Source organism: Mustela putorius, unplaced genomic scaffold, assembly GCF_011764305.1.
Source record: "Mustela putorius furo isolate JIRA1106 unplaced genomic scaffold, ASM1176430v1.1 tig00003853_pilon_pilon_pilon, whole genome shotgun sequence".
Classification (NCBI taxonomy): domain Eukaryota; kingdom Metazoa; phylum Chordata; class Mammalia; order Carnivora; family Mustelidae; genus Mustela; species Mustela putorius.
Genome location: NW_025422005.1, coordinates 29,998,518 through 30,023,603, shown reverse-complemented (window position 1 = coordinate 30,023,603; position 25,086 = coordinate 29,998,518). Strand labels below are relative to the sequence as shown.

Genomic DNA, 25,086 nt, shown 5'->3' with positions numbered 1-25,086 from the left:
TCTTCTTGGCAATTCTATCTATTCCTGTGGTTTTAAATATTAACCATGATGTTTATGGTATGTGTTTGTGTATGTGTGTACAAATACATATGTGCGCATCTGTACATCCAAATATTTTCTTAATATTGCCATACAAATGAATCATGGGTACCTCAAAAACCTAACCATTCCACAACTGGACAGTACCTCCTCCTTTCCTCTTCCCCGAAACCTGTTCTTCCCTAAATCAATAATTTACTACTGCTCCAATCCACTCAGTTGTACAAACTAGAACCTAGAAGCCAACCTTGAGAATTCCCTTTTCTTCTCCTTCTCTCCCTACATAAAGTCATTATCAGGTCTTATTGATTCTGCCTCCAAAATATATCTTGAGTCTAACCAACTGGTCTTCAAATCCACTGATGCCTCTCTAGTCCAAGCCACCTAGACAACTGCAATAACCTAGCAGCCTCGCTACTCTGTCCTTAATCCCTGTTAATGCACTCCACATATAGCAGCCAGTGTGATTTCTTCGTGTATGTGTGTTTGTTTTGATTTTTTTTTTTTTTGCAAACCATTCAGTGTTTTCTCTATCTCATGCCAATCCCAAGACAAATTAATAAAATGTAAGTCAAAATAAACCTCAGATTTATAAACTCCAGCCAGTGTTGAGAATGTTTACTGTCTAGGTAGGGTGGTTTTCTCTATTGTTAGGCTGAGAGTAATGTTTTAAAAATGTAAATGAGGGGCGCCTGGGTGGCTCAGTTGGTTAAGTGGCTGCCTTTGGCTCAGGTCATGATCCCAGAGTCCTGGGATCAAGTCCCGCATCAGGCTCCTTGCTCAGCAGGGAGCCTGCTCCTCCCTCTGCCTGCCTCTCCCCCTGCTTGTGCTCTGTCAAATAAATAAATAAAACCTTCTAAAAATATAAATTAAAAAAAATAAAATGTAAATGAAATCATTAAAATCCTTCTTTCTTTCTTGGTTTTGACTCTCATGATCATAGGATTGAGCCCTGTGTGGGGCTCCACAAACAGCATGGTGTGTGCTTGAGATTCTCTCTCCCTCTGAAATAAATAAATCCTTAAAAAAAAAAAAAGTCACATGGTCTTCTGAGCCAGCCAGGTGCTCCTATATTTGTGTCCTCTTTGCTTAATATCTGCCTCTGCTAATACAATGTAAGTTCCACAAGGGCAAGGACTATGCCAATCTTATTCACTGCAGGAGCCCCAATACCTGGCACAGAGTAGGTATGCAATAACTATTTATCCAGTGAATGAATGAATACTTTAATAGAAATGGTATTAGGCAAGGCAAACAAATTTAGGAAGGTTCTGCTGATCAGTTGAGCATTCAAACACTGAGCTAAGATTGTAGGGCTCCCCAATTTTTGCTTTAAAAGACTTTCTTATAAATTTTGAATTTTATAGAACCCCTAATTTTATACAAAAGATTTTTTGTCTTCCGTTGAACTAGTGTCTGGAAATAAGACTGAGGAAGTCTGCAAAAGAGAAGAGGGTTTAAATAACCACAGATTGTTCTCTCAGTGGGCCTAGGATCCCACTAAAGGGATAGCAGATTAAGTTCTAGCATTTTGGTTCTTCTATCAATTGCTCACTAATGCTATTAGAAAATTTATATCAGGCCACCTGGGTGGCCCAGTCGGTTAAGTGGCTGCCTTTGGCTCAGGCCATGATCCTAGGGTCCTGGGATGGTGCCCATGTCCCCAGTGTCCAGGTTCCCTGCTCAGCAGGGAGTCCGCTTCTCCCTCTGCCCACTCCACTCCATATGCTTATGAGCAAGTGCATGTGCTCTCTAATAAAAATCTTGAAAAAAAAGAGAAAATTTATATCTATTTTAATCATGTATACATGTGTGTATTTGCATATGCACAGACAAACAAAATCTAAATTGCATTTCAGGTATGATCACTTGCTGAGTTCTAAGTGTTTATGTATTAAAACAACAGCTTCAGTTGCCTCTAGGAACCCTCTGGGAATAAATGAAATCCATACAGCTCTCATCTTGGAAAAACTTTTTCTCTCAATAATATTTTACCAGTTTAGGAAAATCTGTACACTCATGTTACCTCTATAATGATACATATTTTGTTTCAATAAATATTTCCAAAATAGCCTCTCTACCTTCTTATTGGTTAACGTCCTGGCTGTGGCAATGTCTTAGATTTCTTTTTTTGTCCACAAATGCAGACATCAGCTTACCTCCAGATATTCCATAATGTAACCACACTTCAAAGATGATGGACAACCCTGCAACCCGCCACTGCCTTCTCCTGCCATTTTATCAGGTAGTATTTCATAAAATGATTACCTCCTATAGCTGAAGGGATCCTCAGAAATTACCTAGTGCCATTTATTAATTTTATAGATGAAGAAACAGATCTGAGACTGATATTAGGGATTCCTCTGAATTTTTTCTTTATGCAGATTTGATAAGCTCCTTACAAATTTAATCCCTATATTTCATTGATTATGCTGCAGGCTTTATACTAAAAATGTTCTGTATAATCAAAAATGGCTGTGACTTCTGGGATCCCAGTGTCACTCCCAAGTTCAGTAAGACTCAGAAAATGGAATCATTCCCCAATCTGAAAGGTGATACATTATAGCTTGATGGGATGCTACATTACAAAATATCAAAATATTGGTGAATATCTGGTGAAGCCCAAGGTGACACCACCACCACCACCACTCAGCTATAGGACCTACAGCTAAGTTGGAAGCTTGTGGCCTGTAATCAAAATGACTTTTCATTGCTGGTAGCTTCAGGTTTAACTGGTGCTCTAGCCAAGAAGGCTTCCCAGAAAGGCTCTGGCATGAGGTGGATGTGAGAACCCATCTCTCTGTAGCAACCACGGATATTCAGGAGACTGATACGCACTCCATCAGTCAACACTGAATGCATACCACAAGGAAGGCACTGTTATGGGCCTTAGGGATGGTATAAAATCAAAACCACCTCTGTACTCAGTAATCCCCGACTGTATTAGATGAAACTTCTACCAGCTTCATTCCCTATCACTGACCAAATGACACTGGGGCAGTGAACTGTAGAAAGTAGCCAATCTTAAATGTCTTTGACTAGGAGTGCTCAAGGATGTGAACACGGTTCCCATCAGTTTCCTAACACATTCCATTCTCTAACATTAAGAATCTCAGAATCTTGGAGTTACGAGAGAGGCAGGAGGACATTTAATCTAATTCCCTTATTATATGGATTAGGAAACAAGAGGTCCAGGAAAAAAAGAGTGACTTGCTTCAGGATACTACGTTTGACGAGATGGCTAAAATCTCTTTTCATAAACATTATTATACCTTATTCTGGCTTTAAGAAACACACATTTGTATTAAAAAGCTGCTATTCACACTTCTAGATATTGCTTTCGCCCAGCCTGTTCTTATGAATTCTTTCAACTAACCAACACAGCTCTGTGGAAGAGAAATGGAGAGAGTATCGATAGTGACTGAAATTTTACACACTTGGTGTTTTCCATGGGTTATTTCATTATCCTCACAGGATTTTGCCTTAATAAATTAACAAACTGGAGATTCAGGACATCTAACTAACTGGCCAAGTGCAAAGAAGTATCCCAGTTCTCTCTCTGAGACCCAACCTCAGTGCTGACATCACCTATTAAAGAGCAGATTTAGGACAGAACATGGTCACTGCCATTTTCAAAAGCAGAATCACCCTTTCCTGATAATAACCTTTTCCAAAATGTAAACCAACAACTATTTACATCCCTGTTTTCTTTGGGCTTGGTTTATCACCGAACCAAAAAAAAAAGAGTACGAATTGTCAAGTTTTTCACCAAATAAGACATATTTTCCCCATAATTGCAATAGAAAGACCAGAAAAGCCCAGTGCCCCAAAGAGAACCAAAGAAAGGACTGTCTGTGTCTTTTTTGATCACTGTTAAGTCAGAGAGAACTTGCAAATATCACTTTACTCCCCAGATCCTTTCCCAACGAAATGAGCAACAATTACCTCATTTGAATTTAATCCATCAGTTGTAGCCAGAGGCACTTTCCCATGCAGCACTGTGCCAGTCACCTCTTTTATTCCAAATGCTGGGGAATCAAGGTCCTCCTTGATCCACATATTAGTGGGGGAAGCCTCCTCTAGAACAGGAGTTCCTTCTTCTGACATAGGCACTGAATCAGTGTGGGCAGTATCTCCCAGGAAGGGTACATCAGCAGGGAACACTTCCTCCATAGCAGGCACTCTATCAGCTGGGGCGATATGCTTCTCCGGGGTGTGTGCTCTAACAGCTGGGGCTATAGGCTCCTCTGGGGTGGGCTCTCTAACAGCTGGGGGGATAGGCTCCTCTGGGGTGGGTGCTCTAAGAGTTGGGGGGATAGGCTCCTCTGGGGTGTGTGCTCTAACAGCTGGGGGCATAGGCTCCTCCGGGGTGTGTGCTCTAACAGCTGGGGCTGCAGGCTCCTCTGGGGTGGGCACTCTAACAGCTGGGAGGATAGGCTCCTCTGGGGTGGGCTCTCTAACACCTGGGGCTGTAGGGTCCTCTGGGGTGGGTGCTCTAACAGCTGGGGGGATAGGCTCCTCCGGGGTGGGCACTGCAGCAGCTGGGGTTACAGATCCCTCTGGGATGTCATCCCTTGTGGTGGGCCCTGCAGCAGCTGAAGCAGTCCCCCCTGGGGAGGGCTCTGCAACAGCTGCTGCATCCTCCTCCATGATGGCCACTGCAGCAACTGCAACAGTCCCTTCAGAAGCAGGCACTGCAACAGCTGGGGCAGCAGCCAGGATAGCCTTCTCTCCAGCGACCACTGAAGCAACTGGGACATGTGCCTCGATGGCGGCCACCGAAGCAACTGGTACGTCTGCCTCTGGGAAAGGCACTGCAGCAGCTACAGCAGCTCTCTCTGGGACAGGTGCTGCAGCAACCGGGACGTCCTCCTCTGGGACGAGCACTGCAGCATCTAGGGCATCTTCCGTAGTGGGCACTGCAGCAGCTGCAGCAGGCTTTTGTGGGAGGGTTATCCATCCCTCCAAAGCTGGTTCCGTACTACTAGCCTTGGTAACTTGTTCCTCCAGAAGAATACTCAGTAATGATTCTGTATCTCTCATTTCTGTCTCCTCGCCCTCCAATGACATCACATCCAGCGTGGGCTCTGTATGGTTTATAACTTCCACTCCATCTCTGCTATGTCTCTGTCCACCAAGCAGCAGAGGCAAATTCAGAGTATCTGACTCTGCGGACTTCCTCTGGAGATCCTGGAAAATCTGCTCTGGGAAGGCTCTGTGAAAATGCGCTGGGGCTTGGTCCTCCAAAAGCTTGGCAGGGTAACCCAGCTCTTGGCCCTCCCCATCCTCATCACAAACTTTCTCCTTGGACAATTCACAAGCATCCACATTTCCCGAGGAAGTCAGAATGTTAGTTTCTTGATTAATAGCTCCTGTCTCACTTTCCAAGTGAATCTCATCTGTTAGTAAATGTGAATCACATGAGAACACCTCTACTTCAGGTCCTGAGGTAACATCTGTTAGTTCATAGCTAAAAGCAAAACTGAGGGGGACCCTCCTGACACACTCTTCAACATTCCCCTCAGAGTGACTGCAGTCTACCTGGGACAAACTGCCATTTTCTTTGGCCAGCTCAGCTACAAAGCCTGGTAAGTCATCTTCCTGGGAAGCCCTGTGATCAGAGTTGGGCTGTCTTCCTGGGTCCAGCTTTTCCAGCGACTCCAGATCAGCTGGCTGTCTGAACTTAAATTCCCCTGCAGTCTCGGGGCTAGAAGGCACTTTTTCACGCTCCTCCTCACTAACCGTGGAAGTGTCTCCTCTCCTGGTGTCAGAGTAGACAATAAGTTCCACAACATTAGGCACCTGAGAAGAATCCAGGGCATTAAAATATTCACAATCCAGTCCAGTATCAGAGTCTTTTACCCTTACATTTAAAAGGCCTAAGTGTTCTTCTCCTAAGGCAGCCCCTGGAAAATGACTAATTGCAAGTGCATTTTCTTCATCCTGGGATGGGGCCAGCCCTTCAGAAGAGGCTTGACTCTCCAGCTCAGCTAGAGGAGTTACTCCTTCTTCACATAAACACTCCTTTTCAAGTTCGAGAAACATCTGCACCGAATCTGTGTCAGAGAGCTGCTCTGAATCAACAGGACCAATAGTACATTCTAGGTCGGAAACCAGACCCTCCAGCCCCTGAACAGTTCTGCTTGTCAGCTCCCCTACAGCACTTGCGCCTGTGAGAACACAACTGTAACCCAGAGGTGTATCTTCGAGAACAGAAGCTGAATGGTTCTTAGCTGACTGTAGATCATCAGACCAACAAATCTGACCAAGAGCTAGGTGGTCAAAAGTTCTCAAGACAGCAGCTGAGCAATCTGCCCCATCCTCTGCCACTGCTACAGTGTTTGCTTGTTCCCTTTCTTCAAAAATATCAGCCAGGCTGTTCTTTTTCTCATCTGCCGTTAGAAAAATCTTTCCTCTTTCTGACAGTTTCTCTTCCTCCCACTCCTCTTCAGCCTCCATCATGATCCATCGCTCATCCTCCTCAAACTTTAGCTCAGACTCTGTTTTCTCTCTCAGGCTGGGAGTTATGAGAACATGCAATTCTGGATCCAGCAGCTCTTCACTCAGGCAAGGGGAGAGAGGTGGCATTTCCACAGTGCAGGCTGCGTCCCCAAGGGGGTGCTGCTTCTCGCTGAAGCCTCCCTTAGCTAAACTTTTCATGGCTCTGGGCCAGGTTGCACTTGAGAATCTGTGTTCCTGAATTACATCTGTGTTACCACTTGCTGCTGTAGCTTCTGATTCTAGAGGCTGGAATTCACAGGGAGAGCGCTCACTGTGTGGCTGCGATCTGAAGTCCTGGCACTCGCCGCTTAAATTTTTCACATCCTGCGCTTCTGGAGTATCTATGGATTTGGACACATGCTCCAGAGTTACTGACCCTGACTGAGGTTCCCGGTGGTTCAAATGACCAGAACTTTCTGTTAATGCAGAACTGGATTCCTTCTTCTCTTGCAAGGAAGGATTTGAAGCACCAGCTTCTGAAACCTCACTGAGAGAAGCTTCTATCCTTTCTGCAAATTCTGGGAAATTGGGTGGCATGAAGGACTTCCACGATCTCCTGTTAACATTGTCTTTGCGTTCTGCATTTGGTCGCCTTCTGGGTGGCACAGGTGCTGACTTCTGTACATCACTGCTTAACTTTAGTGCATCAAATATTATTCTCTCATCTAGCTTTTTGCCTTCTGGGGCTCTAGATTCAAAAACATTAGATGCTGCTCCTAATGTACCGTTGCTGGATATAGTACTTCCTTCCATCTTTTCCATGGTGCTTTTTGATGTCTGGTTGAGCTTTGACCCCTGGTCAATTTGTTCATTTATCCTCATTGTATCATATATAGATCGCTGTGGAACATAACAATCCTCTATATAGCCATCCTCTTCCTCTCCTTTCCCCAGGCAAGTGGGGTTCTGCCTTAAACAGTCTGGCCTGCTGAGTGGCTTACCCATACTTTTTCAATCAAGATGAAATATCAACCTTTTAAAAGTTTTTCACCGGTTATCCAAAAATGCATTCTGCATAAGTTAAAAATCCTTTTACATGTTCACAACTGGGGACCACCAATTGGATCTGCCCTCCAGAAAATTCTGTAAGTCCAACTCTGAAACCATACTGGGAGGAGCTCTAAGAGAAACAGCTTTTTCCTCACAGGCTAACAGTCTCATAGCTGCAGACAGTTAAGTGGTATAATTTAGTCAACAACCATAAAATAATTCCTTGTATGGCTTCTTTTGAGTATGTGTCTTTTAAGAGCACTGCTCTAATTCAGTCAGTAAAAAACAACAAAAAACCCCATTTGATATTGACAAGTCTTATTCAGAATCTAGTTCGACTCACTTCTCACCCAGAGTTGGAAGAAGCGTTATACCAATTGTGTCCTTTAATAACAATGGCACAGCCTCCTCAGTCTTCAAGTATAGCCCAAGCTCCTAAGAATTCCTTTCATCTTATCCTCAGTTCCAGTTCTGGAGAGTCCAGCTGGTCTGAATTAGCCATTCGTCCTCCCTAGTTCGGGTGTTTGCATTTGAACTGGGCTGGTCGGCGGATATTCCTGCAACTTTAAACACAGGAAGTCCTTCATTCGGGGCCAGCTTGGGGCTTCCTGTCTCCAAAACATCATGGCATTGTTGTGGCTCCCAGAAGAGCCCTGCGCTGTGACCGCAAAACAAGGCAGTGGAGCCCCGCGCCGGGCCTTCGAGAGGCCGGCAGGCTGCAGCAGCGGCCGAGGGCCGGTCCAAGGGCTCGCTCAGCGCGGCCCACTCCCCCGCGCCATGCCGCGCGCCCCGAGGGCCAGGGATGCCTCACCGCAGGCTGGCAGGTGGCTCCGGGCCGCGCCGGCCTCCAGTCCCGCGCTCAGGAAGTTAGTTTGTCCCTCCGGCAGCTGAGTCCCGCGTGCTGTGGGCGCCGCCTCCCCCGCCGCCGCCAGTCCCCGGCCCGCAGCCGCCGCGCCGTGGGCTGCATGTCAAGCAGCCGCCTCTATGCTCCGCCACCACCGGCCCCACGGCCCCGCCGTCCTCCCCGCCCGCAGCTGTCACGGTCCCGGCATGCAAACTTCTGGCTGGGAACAAAAGGCTCCGCTCGGGCCGGGCGGGGACGAGCCCTCCTCCCTCGCACAGAGCGGCCCGCTCGCCCGCCGCTCGCTGCAAGTGCTAGGCTGGCGGGCGGCTCTCCTCCCCCTTCCCCGCGCCGCGCCACCGCGCCGCCCCGCCCGGGCAGCCCCCCTGGAAGCCCGGGAGCGCAACGCGGAGAGCCAAGGGGAGGAGGGCGGAGGCGGAGCCGTGGCGGGGGCAGGGAAAAGGAGCTATCCGAGCCGAGAGGGAGGGGGCGGCGGAGAGGATTGGCGGCCGAGGCGGCAGGGGCGGAGCTTCCGCGCGGTTCGGGACCAGGGAGCCCGGGCACCACCCGCTCGGCTCACCAAGCCCACGCCCACCGCGCCCCAGAGCCCGAGGGAGAGCCCCGCCCCCCGAGAAGGCGCCAGGAGGGGGGCGGTACCCGCGCCCGGCTCCGCCGCGCCGCGCAAATCCCCTGACAAAGGAAAGCCCCGCCCTCCTCCCTCTGGCCCGACCCCCTGCCGCCCCCGCCGCGTCCGGGCCCGCCGGGCTCCGAGCCCAGCCCAAGGGCGAGCGAACCCAGAGGGGGGCCCCCGCCTCCCCACAGCTAGCGGGTTCTGGCAGGGGCTGTTCGGGGCCCATCTGCCGGCTGGGTCGCGCCGGCTGCGGCGGGCCGCACGCATGGCTCTCGGCTCCAGCTCTACCACCAAAGGCTGTCTTAGTCCCTCCAATGTCACCTTTAGCGCGCCCCTTCCGCGCCAAGAACACTCTACCCTTAAACTCGGCACTTTCCTGGTGTCCGAAGGCATTCTGTGAGGCCAAGTTATTGGGTGAACTCTAGGCACCTTCTCTTTTTCCTTTCTCCCGTACATCAGGTCTTGGTCCATCCTCCCACCAGAATCTCTGCTCGCAGACTTTAGAGGTGGCAATGATCGAGGAAGGGGGGCGGGGAGGTGGAGACGCCAGCAGCAGAGACCCACGCCCTAACACCTGGGCTGCTTTATTGCGGCTCACTTCCAAGGAAACCTGAGCCTGCCTGGAGCCAGCTCAAAAGTATGCGTCTGTATTTCAAGTCTCAAAAAGGAAAATACGAGAGAAAAGTGGTCCATATTCCCGGCCACAGCTTCTTGGCTTTTAAGAAAGCCATCTAATCACCTGGTGACTGTTAAACCAGGAAAGTACAAAGGGCAACCCAGGAAACTGTCCAACAGAGGCAGCTGCATTTCTGAAGGCGTGCAATACTCTGCTCCCTTTGTGATGGTCATTTTCTGATTTTATGAAGGAAAAGCAACAAAGTCTACTAAAATTTCGGAATCTCTTTTAAACTATGTGGTCAATATAGATGATTAAACTTACATAAAAGTTATTTCTATCCTTTACACAAACAGTGAGTAAAGCCAATAGTTGGCATATGAAGATCTGGCAGTGAACCTCTGAGCTGAGCCTTAGGCTTTACTCAGAGAGCCAGAGAGGTCCTTGGCAAAAATGAGGTGTGGGTTGAAGCCTATTATCAGAATTAAGCAACTAAAGGGGTGCCTGCCTGGCTCAGTCGTAGAGCATGTCTGCCACTCTTGATCTCGGGGTCATGAGTTCTTAAAAAAAAAAAAAAAAAAGAATTAAGCAAATTAAAAAAGACTGCACTGGCAAAATGGGTTATACTCCACTTCTCCTTCAAAAGAGACTGCTGATCAATTCTGCCCTGTCAAAACCAAAAGACTATCTCCTCATCTGTAAACCGAAGGGGAAAGGGATAGACTAAATTGTGTCTTGATAGCCTTTCTTTTTCTTTAGTTCTAAAAGTTTTAAAGAAGCCATACCAGAATCCTGAGTCTTCCTGGTCCTATACTGTAAGACACTAGAAACCCTGTCCCCTGAAGAACAAACAAGAGAAAGAACCAAGAATTCTTGACCTACAGAAAGTTCCAGGCAATGTGATCAAGTGAAGTATCTGAAGGGCTGGGATGTGGGAGGAAGGAGGCTTGTACTGGATGTCTCCTTAAGCTGGTGCACTAAGATCCAAGGGCGGATTTGAAACCAACAAAAAGCCTTCTCATAGCTATTCAAAGAATAAAGTGTCCCCTAAAATGATGACTTTCCTGACCCTTGAGGTGTTTGAGCAGAAATCCATTACAATCATTTGGCAAGGATTTGGGGAAACAAATCTTCTATCAGTTTGTCAGGGTGAATTTTAAGGTTCCTACTCACGCTGACACACTGTGATCCTAAGGGATATGATCAGCCTATAGATCTGATACTTAACACTTCAGGGAATCTGGGTCTTAATTTTCCTTTAATTATTCAGTATAACTGGAAAAACCCAGGGAAGGCAAGATCAATTTCACTAGCAAGTCTCCCTGGCCAAATACACTCACTTAAGTGTTCAGATATCATAACAGACTGTTTAGTGTGCCAGGGCCCCTCTGGTTGGAAGAATCTGAGGAATTCTGGCTCTCGACTAGGGTGGGTGGTTATTCCATTATAAAGAATGATCTTGATGTGGAATCACAAACTTCATGGCCAGAAATTCCTTTCCTGTTTCCTCACCCAGTCAGGTGCCAACCAATTCAGTCTTCTTAAGCCCTCCCCATATCTATCTATTTACCTTATTCTCACTATTCTGGCAAAATGCTCCATATTGTGATATAAATAAACAGAGCATTTTAACAATTATGAAGTTCAAATTCAAAGTATTTATTGGCTTAAGTTCTACTCTCTGACTATAAAGTGTTAAGAAATTTATTATAGAGAAATCTCCCAAAGTTCAAACACACTCTATAGAAAGGATTACATAAAGTTGCCCAATTCTCTCCCCCACCACAAAAAAAAGAAGCCAGAGAGTGCTATCTGAGTGCACTGCTCCTTTTTTTATCATCAGTATGTGTTTAGGAAGAAATCAGGAGAGGAAGCACAGGGCTCTTTCCTCCACGTCTTTTTATTTTTTTTTTTTTCAAATCTGTTCATGAGTTTCTCTTTAGTTTTGGTATGTGGAACTCTGCCAATAGCCATCTCAGTGACTGAAATAAATACCTGATATAGCTTTCAGCCTCTTGTTACCCTGATAGCTCCAACAAAAAAAGCATCTGTTCATTTCACATGCTGTGTGTAAACTTTTTAAAAGACAAGTACAGGGAGCTCCAGAGAACCTCTTTGAATGCTTCCCCCACTCCTGTAACCACAAATATAAGTGCTGAAGCCAAATTTCAAATTAGTTTCCAGTTAGTTGATTACAAAGTTCAAAGAATTCTCTACTTAGAGATTCGTAAGAACGAAATTTGGTGTTGGATTTTCTTTCAGTGAACTTAGAAGAAAGAACAATCCTGGTCCTTCCTGCTGTCTTCTTAATTAAAGACAGCTGGGTAGAGTCTCCTCACACCCTAACACAGCTCCCTCTCCAAGTTTTGACCCCGACATTTTGCCTTTGCGCCTATGCTCCAGTCATAAACCACCAGCTTCCTAGGACAATCTGGAGACCCCAGGTCCACACTTCCCCAGATTCTTTAATGCCTCTTCATGCAACCCTCACTCTTGGAGGATTTGTTCTGATTAGAGGAGGATACAGAAGACTGGTTACATCTTGCACATTTTAAATCTACAAAATGGGGACGCCTGGGTGGCTCAGTTGGTTAAGCAGCTGCCTTCGGCTCAGGTCATGATCCCAGTGTCCTGGGATGGAGTCCCGCATCGGGCTCCTTGCTCCGCAGGGAGCCTGCTTCTCCCTCTGACTCTGCCTTCCACTCTGTCTGCCTGTGCTCGCTCGCGTTTGCTCGCTCTCTGACAAATAAATAAATAAAATCTAAAAAATAAATAAAAAATAAATAAATCTACAAAATGCCTTTCATCTTAGGCTCGCTAGACTTTACAAGCATTTATTTAGTGGCAAGTGGAAACACCACAGTATTAGTCTGTACCTGTTGGGCATCAGTAACTACCATCCTAAGGTGTTTTTATTACATAAAGATGGCTATGGAGTGGCTCATTAAGCAATACAACATGATGTGAAGCTTCTTTTAAATGGGATACTAAGGATTTTGATGCTCTGTGAGCTCACATGTGTTTCCAAACCCATGAGAAAACTTTCCACACACTCTGCAGGAACTCTCATGACCCCTGTAAGCCCTTTCCTGCTTGCAGACTTTCCAAAAAACAGTGTATTAATCCCTCTTTTAGCCACTCACCAAGATAGTAATGACAAAAGCACCGGGCCCTGTGAATTAGAAAAGACTGGACAGGGGCGCCTGGGTGGCTCAGTGGGTTAAGCCGCCTTCGGCTGGGGTCATGATCTCAGGGTCCTGGAATAGAGTCCCGCATCGGGCTCTCTGCTCAGCAGGGAGCCTGCTTCTTCCTCTCTCTCTCTGCCTGCCTCTCTGCCTACTTGTGATCTCTCTCTGTCAAATAAATAAATAAAATCTTAAAAAAAAAAAAAAAAACAGAAAAGACTGGACAGAAGAGTAGAGGGAAGGAAGGCAGGGGGAATCAGGGAAGGCTTTATGGAGGGAATTACATTTACTCACTGGGATATGGATATGTAGAGATGGTAAAGACAAGATTTCTAAGTGAAAGGTCAGAGGCAGGGAGCCTACAGAAGCAAATTCAAAGTCAACATGGCTTACATACAGTGAGTAGAAAAGGGAAAAATGAGAGGTCAAAATGGTAAGTAGCTTAAGGCCAGTTCACCAAGGCCCTTGAATGCCAAGCATGAATTTATGCTTCTTTATTCAGAAAACCATTATGACATTGAAATTTACTTATTTAAACTTACCAGGAACTCATGAGAGTTACTGAGTGGTACGATGAACGTCTCCCAATAGTTTGGGAGTGCTCATTAAACTGCCATTTAATATATGTGATCTCATTTTAAAAATCCAAATTCTTAAATTAAAAATAAAGCTTGAGGTGGTAAATTTACTTGTCTAAAGTAGCACAGCTAGTGAAAATCCAGGCTCTTAAGATTTGAGCTTATGTTTGATGATACTGCATTGGTTTCTGTACAGAATAAGCTTAGATGGGGAAGATTGAAGGTGGAGCAATCAGGAGGACTTTGCAGTTCAGTCAAGAGGTACCAAAAGCCTGAACTCATGAAAATGAGGAAGGGAGCTGTGAAGGAAATCACAGAAACAGAATATTTGGACTTCAAAGCTGACCAGACAGAAGGCAGAGGTTAAGGGGAAAATAAAACAATGCTATCGCATTACTCTTGTATTCCTGAGGGCATAATTGTCCTATAAAACAGCAGTAGAGGGGAAGAAACAATTTGAAAATGTAAACATTCAATTTAGAGTATACTGAATGTGAAGTACTCAAAGACAACCTATGGGGAGGTGTCCAGAAAGGCCCCTTACACAAAAGATAGAAGTTTGGGGTAGAGATACAGATTTGGAAGCCTTCCCCATAGAAGAATGAGGGGGTGGACATCCAGGGATTAAATGTGGGTTAAAAGGGAAGAGGGCAGATGACCAAATTTTAGACCACATACTTGGGAAGTAGGAGGACAAACCAAAAAAGAAAGCAGAATAGCAGCCAGAGAAGAGAATGGAGAGAATACCATGTCAGGAAAGAAAATGCACAGGAGGGTTTTGAGAGCGAAGAAGCTATGATATTAAATGCTGCATAACAGATGAGGAGGACGATGAGTTAGACAAGACTACTAGACTTGACAACTAGGACATCAGTGCATACTTCCAAGAAAACAGTCTCAGTGCCGTGATAGCGGCTGGATCACATTAGTGGGTTAAGGATAAGCAGTGGTGAGAAAGTACTGATCCTCCCTTCTTCCTGAGACTCTGTTCATTTGGCTTCCATGACACGATGCTATACTGACACTATCTTTTTAACTAGTACTTCTTTGACCTTTGGGTTCCTCTTTCTGTCCTCTTAAGGCAAGTAACTTCATAAGATATAGCCTTGATTCTTTTCAACTTGTTCAATATTTACTAGGTCTACTATGTGCTCCAAATTATGCCAGACACCAAAGGGAGAAAAATGATGAGCAATATGCGGTCAGGAACCTATATTCCAGTAGGGGCGGCAGACATACATTTTAATTCACTTGTAGTAAGTACTCTGAAAGAAAAGCAAGCAGTACTAGGAGAGCATCAGTCAAGGCGGCCTGATCTGCAGGCTCAGGAAAGGCTCTCCTGAGAAAATGGCCATGTGAGCATTCACTTAGGACTGAGAGCAGTCATTCCTGCTCCAGGTTTGCAGGACTTTACAACTTTTGCATGTTAACAGCTTCACATAACTGCTTGGTTATTTCTACGAAACAGGCCTTTGGGGTGAATTGCCAAGAAATCTTGCCATAGGGGTCCTTTTTCCAATATTAGAAAAGGAGTTAGGATAAATAATTCAGAGGGAAGAGATTTATGAAAACTGTCTCTTCCATTTTGTTACTAAAGCAGTTCTTACCATCGATCGACAACCAACCAACTTTGGTTTGAATGTAAAGAACTGGACCCAAATCAGAGCTTTTCCTTTGGGAACAAACTGAAAGACGGCAGAGACATTAAATGGGTTACTTAGATAGATGCAATGAATTCAAGCTGGAGGAGGTCTCGGAGAAGTTCAATTTCTTTGAATTCTTAGCATCCTCTTCCCTTGACTCATATATACATAAAACCGAATATTAAAAACATTTCTGCTGAAACTGTGAAGAATTAAAGCTTTTCTGTAAAACTATCTGGATCTGGTATATATGCTTCACAGAGAGATTAATTATATCTGTGTTTTTTAAGCTGCTTTTCTCTGAAACTAAGCTGATACCTTTTCCCCCTCACACCTCAATGTTTTAATTAAAGATTGATTAATATTAAGAGATATCTCTCCCAAAGATGCTGACTTGGTAGTTGCCACTGTATGGCAACAGGTGAACATAACATGGTCTATGTTAAAAGATAATTAGGTCAAGGACCTTGAGATCATTAAAATTGATCTGATGGGTAACTGAGTTACTGAGGAAGTCACTGAGCTGGTAATGGCTTCTGGTTAATTCTGGTTAATGATATGAAAATAACACTGATTTGTAGAACACATAAGCCAAGGTCAAAATGGTCTCAGAAAAACATGCTCACTGTGGGATTTTGATATGTATAAGTTAACAAGTTAATAAGTAAGTAAGCACATGTATGTACGTGTGCATCAAGTACATTTAAAGTTGTGTTACAAGTCATGACCCATATTGCCTATATACTGCAACTCTAATGTTAGAAACCAGCTCTATACTTGTTCCCCCCAAAAACTGCTCAGGAAAGCTGTTGTCCAACCACCTGTTTCACTGCTGCCACCGAGCGAATTTTACTTTACCCTCATAATCTCCATTTTTCCAGGAAAAGAAAGAACTAATCTAATTGGGTACTGGGCCTTAGAGCAAATCTTCTGGAGAATAACTATCTCTAGGCACAAAGGGCATAAACTTCTTATTAAAAAGATTTTATAATATTCTAATTTGTGTGCCTGGATACTTTTTTTTTTTTTTTAAATAAGAGATTATAGGGGTGCCTGGGTGGCTCAGTCTGTTGGGCATCTGCCTCCGGCTCAGGTCATGATCCCAGGGTTATAGGACTGAGCCCCACATCTGGCTCCCTGCTTGTCGGGAAGCCTGCTTCTCCCTCTCACCCTGCTGCTCCCCCTGCTTGTGTTCCCTCTCTTGCTCTCTCTGTCAAATAAAATAATAAAATCTTTTAAGAAAAACAAACAAATAAATAAATAATTTAAAAATAAGAGATTATTATCATTTATTGAGCACTTAATATATGCCTAGTGCTTTCATCTACATCACTTCATTTAACTCTCATAAAAACTCTAAAGGTAGCCATTTCACATTTTATAGTTAAAATAACTATACAGAAAGGTTAAGTGATTTCCCCCAAGGTCACATGCAGCTAGTATATGACAGAGCCAGAACTCAACGCTGAGTATTTCTGACTCAGACTCCTTCCTTTTTTTTTTTTTTTTTTTAAACTACACTAAGTCGCATGCAGTATGAAGACTCTTTCTAGCTGTGAACTAATCAGGCCAGTGACAATGACTCTAAAGTGATGGGTAACAACTACAAGATGGTATTTCAGGATCTGGCTTTGGTTAAGCATAACTGAAGTAGCAAGTTTCTTTGTTTTGTTCAGGCTAATATAAAAATGAAACTGTGTTCCTTTAACATATACTAACTAGTAAAGAAGGAAGAGAGCCCACAGGCAAAGAGAGGTGAGGAATCTAGGCTAGAATTAGAATTTCTCAGGATTCACAAGGATTTGCCTCAGGTCTTGCAAAGTAGACAGCATTTTGAATCCCAGAGCTCACATGGCTTATGAGAAATAAAGAGCACTCATCTAATCAGTCATATATTCACTAATCTCCAAGTACATGCACAGCAATATGTTAACTACTTCCAGGGACACAAAAATGCATTCACTGAGATTAGAGATGGGACAAATGCATAGAATCAGAAAACACCAAAGTTTGGCAGTCTATGATAAAGGCCAAATGAGTTACACATCTTAAGTGGTCTAGGAGAACAGGAGAAGTTGTGAGCTGGGTAGATCAAGGAGGCTTTGGGGGAGACACAGGACTTAGACCAAGCCTTGAGGTTTGGGTAGAGATAGGCAAAATGTATAAGGAGAGTTTGGGATGAGTGGATGGGGTGGATGGGTGGTCTATATAGGAAATAACACTGGAAAAATAGTGGGGATCAAATACGGAGTTTCCATGGCTGCAGAAGGAAAAGACTAGAGGCACAGATATAGATCAGTTCTGAAGGAGGCCATAATTTAATCCATCAGATCAGATGGCTCCTACATTGGTCTGGGTGAAGGATAAGCACCCACAGAAAGAAGGGTGAAAATAGAACCCAAGGGAAAAGCACCTTGGAGGCCCAAGTTCTAGAAGGCTACAGCGTAATTTGTCTTTTTTTTTTCCGTGGGAACCATGTGCATACATGCTTGCTGTCCAATCAAAGAAGCTCTCTGCATTCCTAACAGAGGATCCTTTGTTCCAAACAGCAAGGCTCCAAAGAGACAAAGTTTGATAAAATCACACTGAGATCAGGACTCCCAGCTGGTGCTGGGGCTGATGCCATTCCATAACACACCCTACAGGAAGCAGCTTGAGATACTCAGTTGATTGATTTCCACAGCAGGAGGCTTGTGGCGGGGTGGGGACTGGTCAAGTATTAAGAGAATTCTTTAGCCACTAACTCAAATTAGTTCACCAGGATCCTAACTTTATCCAACAGATCTGTGTAAGTCACTCTCCAAACTAACACTATTTTAACTTATTTTTGAAAAAAAGGGAGGAAAACCACGAAGTTTTGCCAGGTAGTGCAACTCTTTTGTCAGTTAACTCTTGTCATGGCATCTGGAGAGAGGGAAAAAAATATCAAACCCCCACCTCGCTAAAAGTGGGCTGAATAAGATGCTATAGCAGCTCCTCTAGTTGTAGCAGTCAAAATGTCTCTGGATATTGCCAAATGTCCCCAAGGGGGAAAACTGCCCCCAACTATTGGTTAAGCATGGTTTTTTGTACCAAACAAACCTTTCAAATCCCAGTTCTAACAGCCACTTGCTGTTGGCTTGAACAAGATACTATAACACCTTTAAGTTGCAGTTCTCTTGTCTGCAACTGGAATTTTTTTTAAAAGATTTTATTTATTTATTTGATAGAGAGATCACAAGTAGGCAGAGAGGCAGGCAGAGAGACAGGGAAGCAGGCTCTATGATGAGCAGAGAGCCTGATGTGGGGCTCGATCCCAGGACCCTGAGACCATAACCTGAGCAGAACGCAGAGGCTTAACCCACCGAGACACCCAGGCACCCATGCAACTGGAATTTTAAATGTCTGATTGATGGGGGATTACAGTTTGAGCTTGGATTTAGGGTGTCTCTCACCGGACTTGCCACCACACATCACTGCCCTTGCACTCCCTTGTACCTGCTTCTCATAACACACTGTCCCCCCATGAGGCCTGGCACAGAGCAAGTGCTCAGTAAGAACGGACTGAAAGAAATAACGAGCCCCTTCCTCCCAACCCCCACCAAGGGATCCATGGACCATCGCAGCACTTATTCTTATCCTGGAGGGGCCAAAGTTCTGAAAGGTCCATGTTTCAAATCACAGTGTTAGTAGCAGGAAAACAACTTGTTAAGGCCTAGGGAGTAAGTATGTCCCATTAATCTTCCACGGCCAACACCAGAGACTGGTATTTGAAGAGCACTTGGTAGTGGTAATGGCTAAGTATTAAGGAAGGTGGGGAGGGAGCACATTCTTCCCATAGCTAGGTTTCCCAACCGGGACAGCTGAGACTTGGGAAGAATCCGTTTGGCAGGAGACAGCCCTTTGGTGCAGTGATGCTTTGGTGCAGTGACCTGACACGACTCCCCGTGGGACCCATTTCATTCCTGGTGAACCAACCAACCCTAACAATAAAGTGCTCTTCAGAGCAACTCATCACACTTCCTAGAGGCTCCCTGTTTATGCTACGACCTGTGTGCCAGCCAGCTAGCTTGAAAGTACCTGGGATTTTTCTGAAGCTACAGCTGAGGACTAGGCCAAGGCTTGAGAACGGTTCATTTCCAGACACAATGAGAAACGGGCCTGTTCTGCAAGTCTGTGCTTATCTCAACCGTGTTCACTAATCAAATATTCAACAAATGAAGGTAAGTTCTGCATGGGGTGAATTCTAGTTTTTCTGGAAACATTTTTCTTCCTTCGTGTACAAGATCATATGGTGAACCTCAGTTGCAAATGCTACGTGCGGACACAATCTGTGAAGAATTTCAGTAAATTAAAATCAAACTGCTCAGTCCTTTCTTTTGTTGCTTTAAAATCTTCCCTTGCTATCAAAATTTCCAGACAGATTTTTTTTTTGGGGGGGGGGAGGAGTTTGAAATCCATCAATGCTTTCTTGACGAGCTTCCATTTGGTTTTACTACCTTCACTGAAGCGTGAGGCTCCTTTAAGATGATGTAATGGCTGCAATCTTGGGATTTTGCTTTGTGATGCTGTTATTTAAAATACTAATGGGGATACTGTAAAATGAGGCTGGAAAGACTTCAACATAAAGCAAACCTGAAGTCCTTAAAGGCACCTTCTTCACCTTCTCCCCACCCAGTTGCTACAGTGGGGGCTGAAGGGATTATTACAGAGCACTGGGATTCTTTGGGTGGGGTGTTGAGGGCTGGTCTCTGAAGGGTTATAAATATCAGCAGCCAAACTGTGAGTTCCTGGGCTGAGGAGAGCAACTGACAGACCATAGTCTCCCCTTAAAGGCAGGGAAGGAGGAAACCTCCTGAAGTATTTCCACACAGGAAGTTCCTCTTCTCTTTAGAAATGCATCATCAACCAAACACCTGCATCAACAACTCCACAAAAAATAAACTGCTGATGCCAGGGAAAGTGCCTAGGAAATTTTAAACCAGACACTGATTAGTACCAGCAAAAATCAGGAGTCCAGGGCTTGGCCTAAAGGAAGGCTGACTTAGAGGCAGTTGCTGCTGCTACCACACAGTCTTCATCAGATTAGGAGAAGGTGTCTGCTACATAAATATTTAACTTAATCAACCAGCACTTTTTCCCGCTGAATTCTGTTTCCCACATGAAGGTGGCAATTTTCTTCAACGCAGTGGTTCTCAACCGAGAGAGATTTTTGCGTTCCAGGGGATGTCCAGCAATGTCTAGATAGGCATTTTTGGTTGTTACACTGGGGCAGGGTTGCTACTGGCATCTAGTGGGTAGCGATCAGAGAGGCTGCTGAACATCCTGCCATGCACAGGACAGCCCCCCACCACAAAGAACTATCCAGCCTAAAATGTCAAGGGCATTCTCTCTACTGTTCTAGGACATTCTCTTTACTTCCTTTGGACCCTCATAGTTCCTATTGGAGTAGCCTCGTTTAAGGAAGGAAGGAGGAAGGAAGGAAGGAAGGAAGGAAAATAGGAAGGAAGGAATGAAGGGAAAGGAAAGGAAAGGAAGGAAGGAGGGAGAGAAAAAACCAAAAACCAAGACAGGCCAAGGGTCAGCACAAGGCAGGAGCGGGGCTGCCTACTCAACTTATCTTGCTGTTGTAAAGCTGGAAATAACTGAAACCTCCAGGTGACAGACAGGTCACACCAAGTGTGATTTCCTTTCTTTCCAAGGGCAGGTAGATAATGCTGATCTTATTTGCTTTATTCTCTAGTGAATCTAACTGGCAACACTGAAGATGGGCTGATACTATCTTTGTAATTGTTTGAAAGGCAGGGAAGTATCTTTGTGCAAATTGGCAGTCTTTCAGCTCCATGTCAAGCCCGGTCTTCTCAAGAGTTTTCAGAGGGAAGCCTAAACTTGCCTTCCATAAAGAAAAAAAAAAAATCAAAGAGATTTACACGGCTTTCTTGTTCTGGTATTCTGGTGGGATACTGAGGTCTCCAGACAAAGGCTGTAAGCACGTGCAATCCCTGACCCTGGGCTCTACTCCGCCTGAATTAGGATTAAGGACAGTCCTAAGGAAGCCTGCTGCCTTACCTATCTATATCCCAACAGTCCAGCCTCAAAGGCAAGGAAGGAAAAGACTTAACAGGCTTGGATGCTTCCAGCACACCATTAGGCAAAGTGAACCTTTGTGAGAAACCTATGGACCCTAAAAGGGTTTCCATTTTCCCCACTTGTTCTTTCTTGTCACGGAGTGTGGCGTGCTGAATCTGAAGCCTGGCCCAAATACACAGTAAATATAAATTAACACATGAAGGAGCACCTGGGTGGCTCAGAGGGCTGAGCCTCTGCCTTCCGCTACGGTCATGGTCTCAGGGTCCTGGGATCGAGCCCCGAGTTGGGCTCTCTGCTCAGCGGAGAGCCTGTTCCTCCCCCACCCCCTCCGCCTGCCTCTCTGCCTACTTGTGATCTCTGTCTGTCAAATAAATAAATAAAATCTTAAAAAAAAAAAATACAGAGTGCAAAGAGCATCCGGGTTTCCTGATGCTGCTCTTGATGCCCAAATCAACACCTACTTTCTGACTGAGAGGCCACTGTGGTTCTGGGGCAGAGGTGTGTGTGTGTGTGTGTGTGTGTGTGTGTCTGTTTCTGTATGTGTGTGCACGCGTGTGTGTACAGGAAGGGGTTTGAAAGTTTGAGACTCAGAATGATCTCAATTCTTGACTATAAAACTGGCACAGGGAATTTCAAAATGAGGAAAGCCTCTTGTTATCATCAGAGTTACTAGATTTCTTTGGCTTGAGTTTCGGTGAAATAAAGGTCCTTTCTTTCTTGTTAGTGTCCTGTTATGCACATACGATTCCTTCTCCTCAATAATCACTGACTCTCTTGTTCAGGAAAACAGAACTTCCTGAAGAGATTAGCCAACTTCTTTTCCTTTCAGTTTTCTGAAAACACGCTCAACATTCTCATTTGAGATTTCTGGAATGACTGAATCCAGTGAAGCACCTAATTCAGGAAGGTTTGAGGTTTTTGCTTGTTTAGAGTGGGAGAGGATTCTCTGCCCATTTGATAGATCCTCACTGGCTGACTAGATTCTATCATTTATTCAGAAGTAACTGACGGGAAAACCTTCCCTCAGAATAATGGCTTTCAGTTTTTCACGTTCATTTAAGGAAGAAATAACTTTTCCCACAAGCTGCCCTTCTACGCATTTCTTAGCACTACTGCACCGTCCCAAGTAAGCCCGGGGTTGTCCCCAGACCTGACTCATCTGTCTTTTCCACCCATCTGCAGTGGAGTTAGCCAGCTCAGAGCAGAGCCCACGCTTCTGTCTATAGACTCATATCCTCTGCTTGTCAGCAGATTCTGTGCTGAGAGTGTGGTCCCACCACTGGACTGGATCCCAGGACCCTGAGACCACAACCTGAGCCAAAGGCAGACGCTTAACTGACTGAGCCACCTAGGCACCCCTCTGGTTTTGGCTTATTAAAAACACTTTGAGTCTGAAAACAGAGTCACACTTTATGATGGAAGATTAATCCATTGCTGGATATAGAGCACATTAACTCAAAACTCAATACTCAAACCATGAAAATGACGCAGTCCTTAGAATGGGTCCAAAAAGACCTTCCCTTTACTCACCCTCTAGGGGACTGTAGAACTGACACACTGAGCTTCCCCCCTCCCATTGTTTTCACTTCCCATGAGCTCAGCAGGAGTTGAGCCAGGAGTGTGCTCCTCCCCTCCAGACCGAAGGCCTTTGCTGGGAGGAGGCAAAAACACTTCCCAACGCCTTTGACTTTATAAGGCGGACCTGTGGAATCAGGCTTCTGATTTGCGCCCTCAACTTGAGGAGGATACACACAGGGCACACAGCTTCACCACCCTCTTTCTCTCTTTTCTTCCAGCCTTGCATTTCAACACCAGTCCCCTGCAGAGAAACACACTCTGAGGTGACAGCTCCTCAGTGTCTGGTCCCAGCCTTTACAAGGTATTGGTAGTGGGAGGCGTATTTTTAGAAATCAGTGAAACAAATATGCTACCTTAAACGAGGAAGCAGACTGAACTTTGAGCACTTTCAGGCTACATATATAGGCTACAAATAAAATACAGTAATGGCCAGTAATTTCTTAAAATCTTCCAGCTACATCAAAATTCAGAATGTTTCTAGCAACCGAGGATTAGATGAAAAGGAAATGATTAGTTATCCTCAAATCCAAACACTCTGTATGCCTGCCTATGGACTCTTTTTGTTATATTCCAGCTTGTATTTTAATGCAATTTTAACAGGCTTGTTTACTTCATTTTCTAGCTCACTGAAGATGAGAAGCAAGGGACAGACTGCTAAAGGCAGGCCCAGTGATGGCAGTGAGAAGTTACTGCTAGCCGGGGAAGAGGAAGAAAGAAGCTACACACACGCTAAGAGGCACTAAACAAGAACTTCAATACCCAACTCAACCTGCACAGACATTTAGGAACAGTCAGTACAAAGCAGCCCCAAATGTCTCCAATATCCTTGAGGATATCCCCATCGGAGAGAACAGCATCATCTTTTTACTAATGTTAACCTGCACTCATCAAGAAAAACGTCTGTACAACATAGTTAGAAGATTAGGCAAATAAGATTTAAAATAATTCCCATGTAAATCAGAATCTAGTTTGATAAAACTATTTTGGAGCCCAAAGGGATAGGCTTCAGTTTTCTAAGAAATTCATTTAGTTAATTAGACAGTTAATCCTAAGTAACCCAGAGCCTAGAGAAGACAGTCTCTCCTTGGAGGTGCTTATAGTGGAAGAGGCTGGGACACCACACATGATGAAGCAAGAGGCCTGCCTGCCTGCCCCGGGAATGGAGGTGTGGGAGTTTCCAAGAGGAAAACACGTGGGCTCACAGGTCTGAATTTTCCCTTCCTCCCCTCTCCTTATTTGGGGCCTCAAGAATCCCCCAAACGATGACTTGTCACTCCAAAGTGCGCGTCTCCAAACACTGGAAGGGGCCTTCAGCCAACGTTCCGCTTCAGAGCTGAACATCCCCTAAGCTGAGGGCCCTTCTGAAATAGCCACCCTTCTTTACTTGGTCTTGTAACTTTTCTCAGGACCACAGGGCTCTGCCCTGGTGTCGATACCACCTCTCCATCTGTGGCTGTACTTGAAAGAATCCTGATAGGCAGGGGTTTTAGGGAACAAAGAGACTTTGATGGCAGTATGATGGTGTACATGGGAATAATTAACACCAGTGATGGAAGTAAAGTACTCGAAGTAGCCTTTCCACATCTACTCTGTGCACAAGAAGGAAAAGCAGCAGAGGGGCCACCAGCAGTGGAGTGAGGCCCTCTTTGGCAGTGACAAAAAAGGAAACTCAGGATGAAAGGCTCCCATCCTGAAAGCCATGACCCACCAGTCCTGAGAGTTCCAAGCCCCTAACCTGGAAAATCGTATTTTTGAGTCAACTCCTCCCATCTTCCCCTGTTGTTTTAATTCTGGAAATTCTGACTCAGGCAAAGAAATAAAACATTTTTGCAGTTAGGGCGGTGCTTTTCAAACTCTCCTATACAAGTACAAGTTCTCCAAGAACTTGTACTCCTGGGGGTTTGGGTTATAGTCTTAAGCACTGCCTGATATAAGTTGGAAATTTCTTTGAAACGTCACATTTTACCTTAGTAACTCATGAGAATTTTTATTTTACTTCATAATACATCAACAACTTTCCTCTGAAATAGGAGGGAAAAAAATCAACACTTTGGGAAGATGACCCTTGTTTATGACTTCTCACATCTCACCTGAAAAATAGGGACCTGGAGAAAAACCTGGGGCTGTTACAAATCTCAAGAGGAGATTCTCAGAGTAAACAGTAATATTTGGACATTTCTTTCTATACCCTTAGTTGGTTATCAACATTGAAATAAATTACAACAGAAAAATATTCAAACCAGTTGCCCAGAGTCCAAGAGACTGTTTAGTCTCCAGACAGAGTGCTCTGATGGTGTTGGAAATGAGAACAGAGGCCCCGGAGACAGAAGTTAAGATGTATATAAAACGGGTTTTAAGCTACATGAAAAGAAATACATATCAGATAGCAAAAGATTAAAAAACAAAAGGGCAAGA

The 25,086-nt window shown here is 44.8% G+C and overlaps 1 protein-coding gene across 31 annotated transcripts in view; it reads right to left on the bottom strand.

The window, feature by feature from the left end:
• Nucleotides 1-25,086, bottom strand: part of MACF1 (microtubule actin crosslinking factor 1) — a 337,337-nt gene that overhangs the window by 58,355 nt on the left and 253,896 nt on the right. The window lies entirely within an intron of this gene.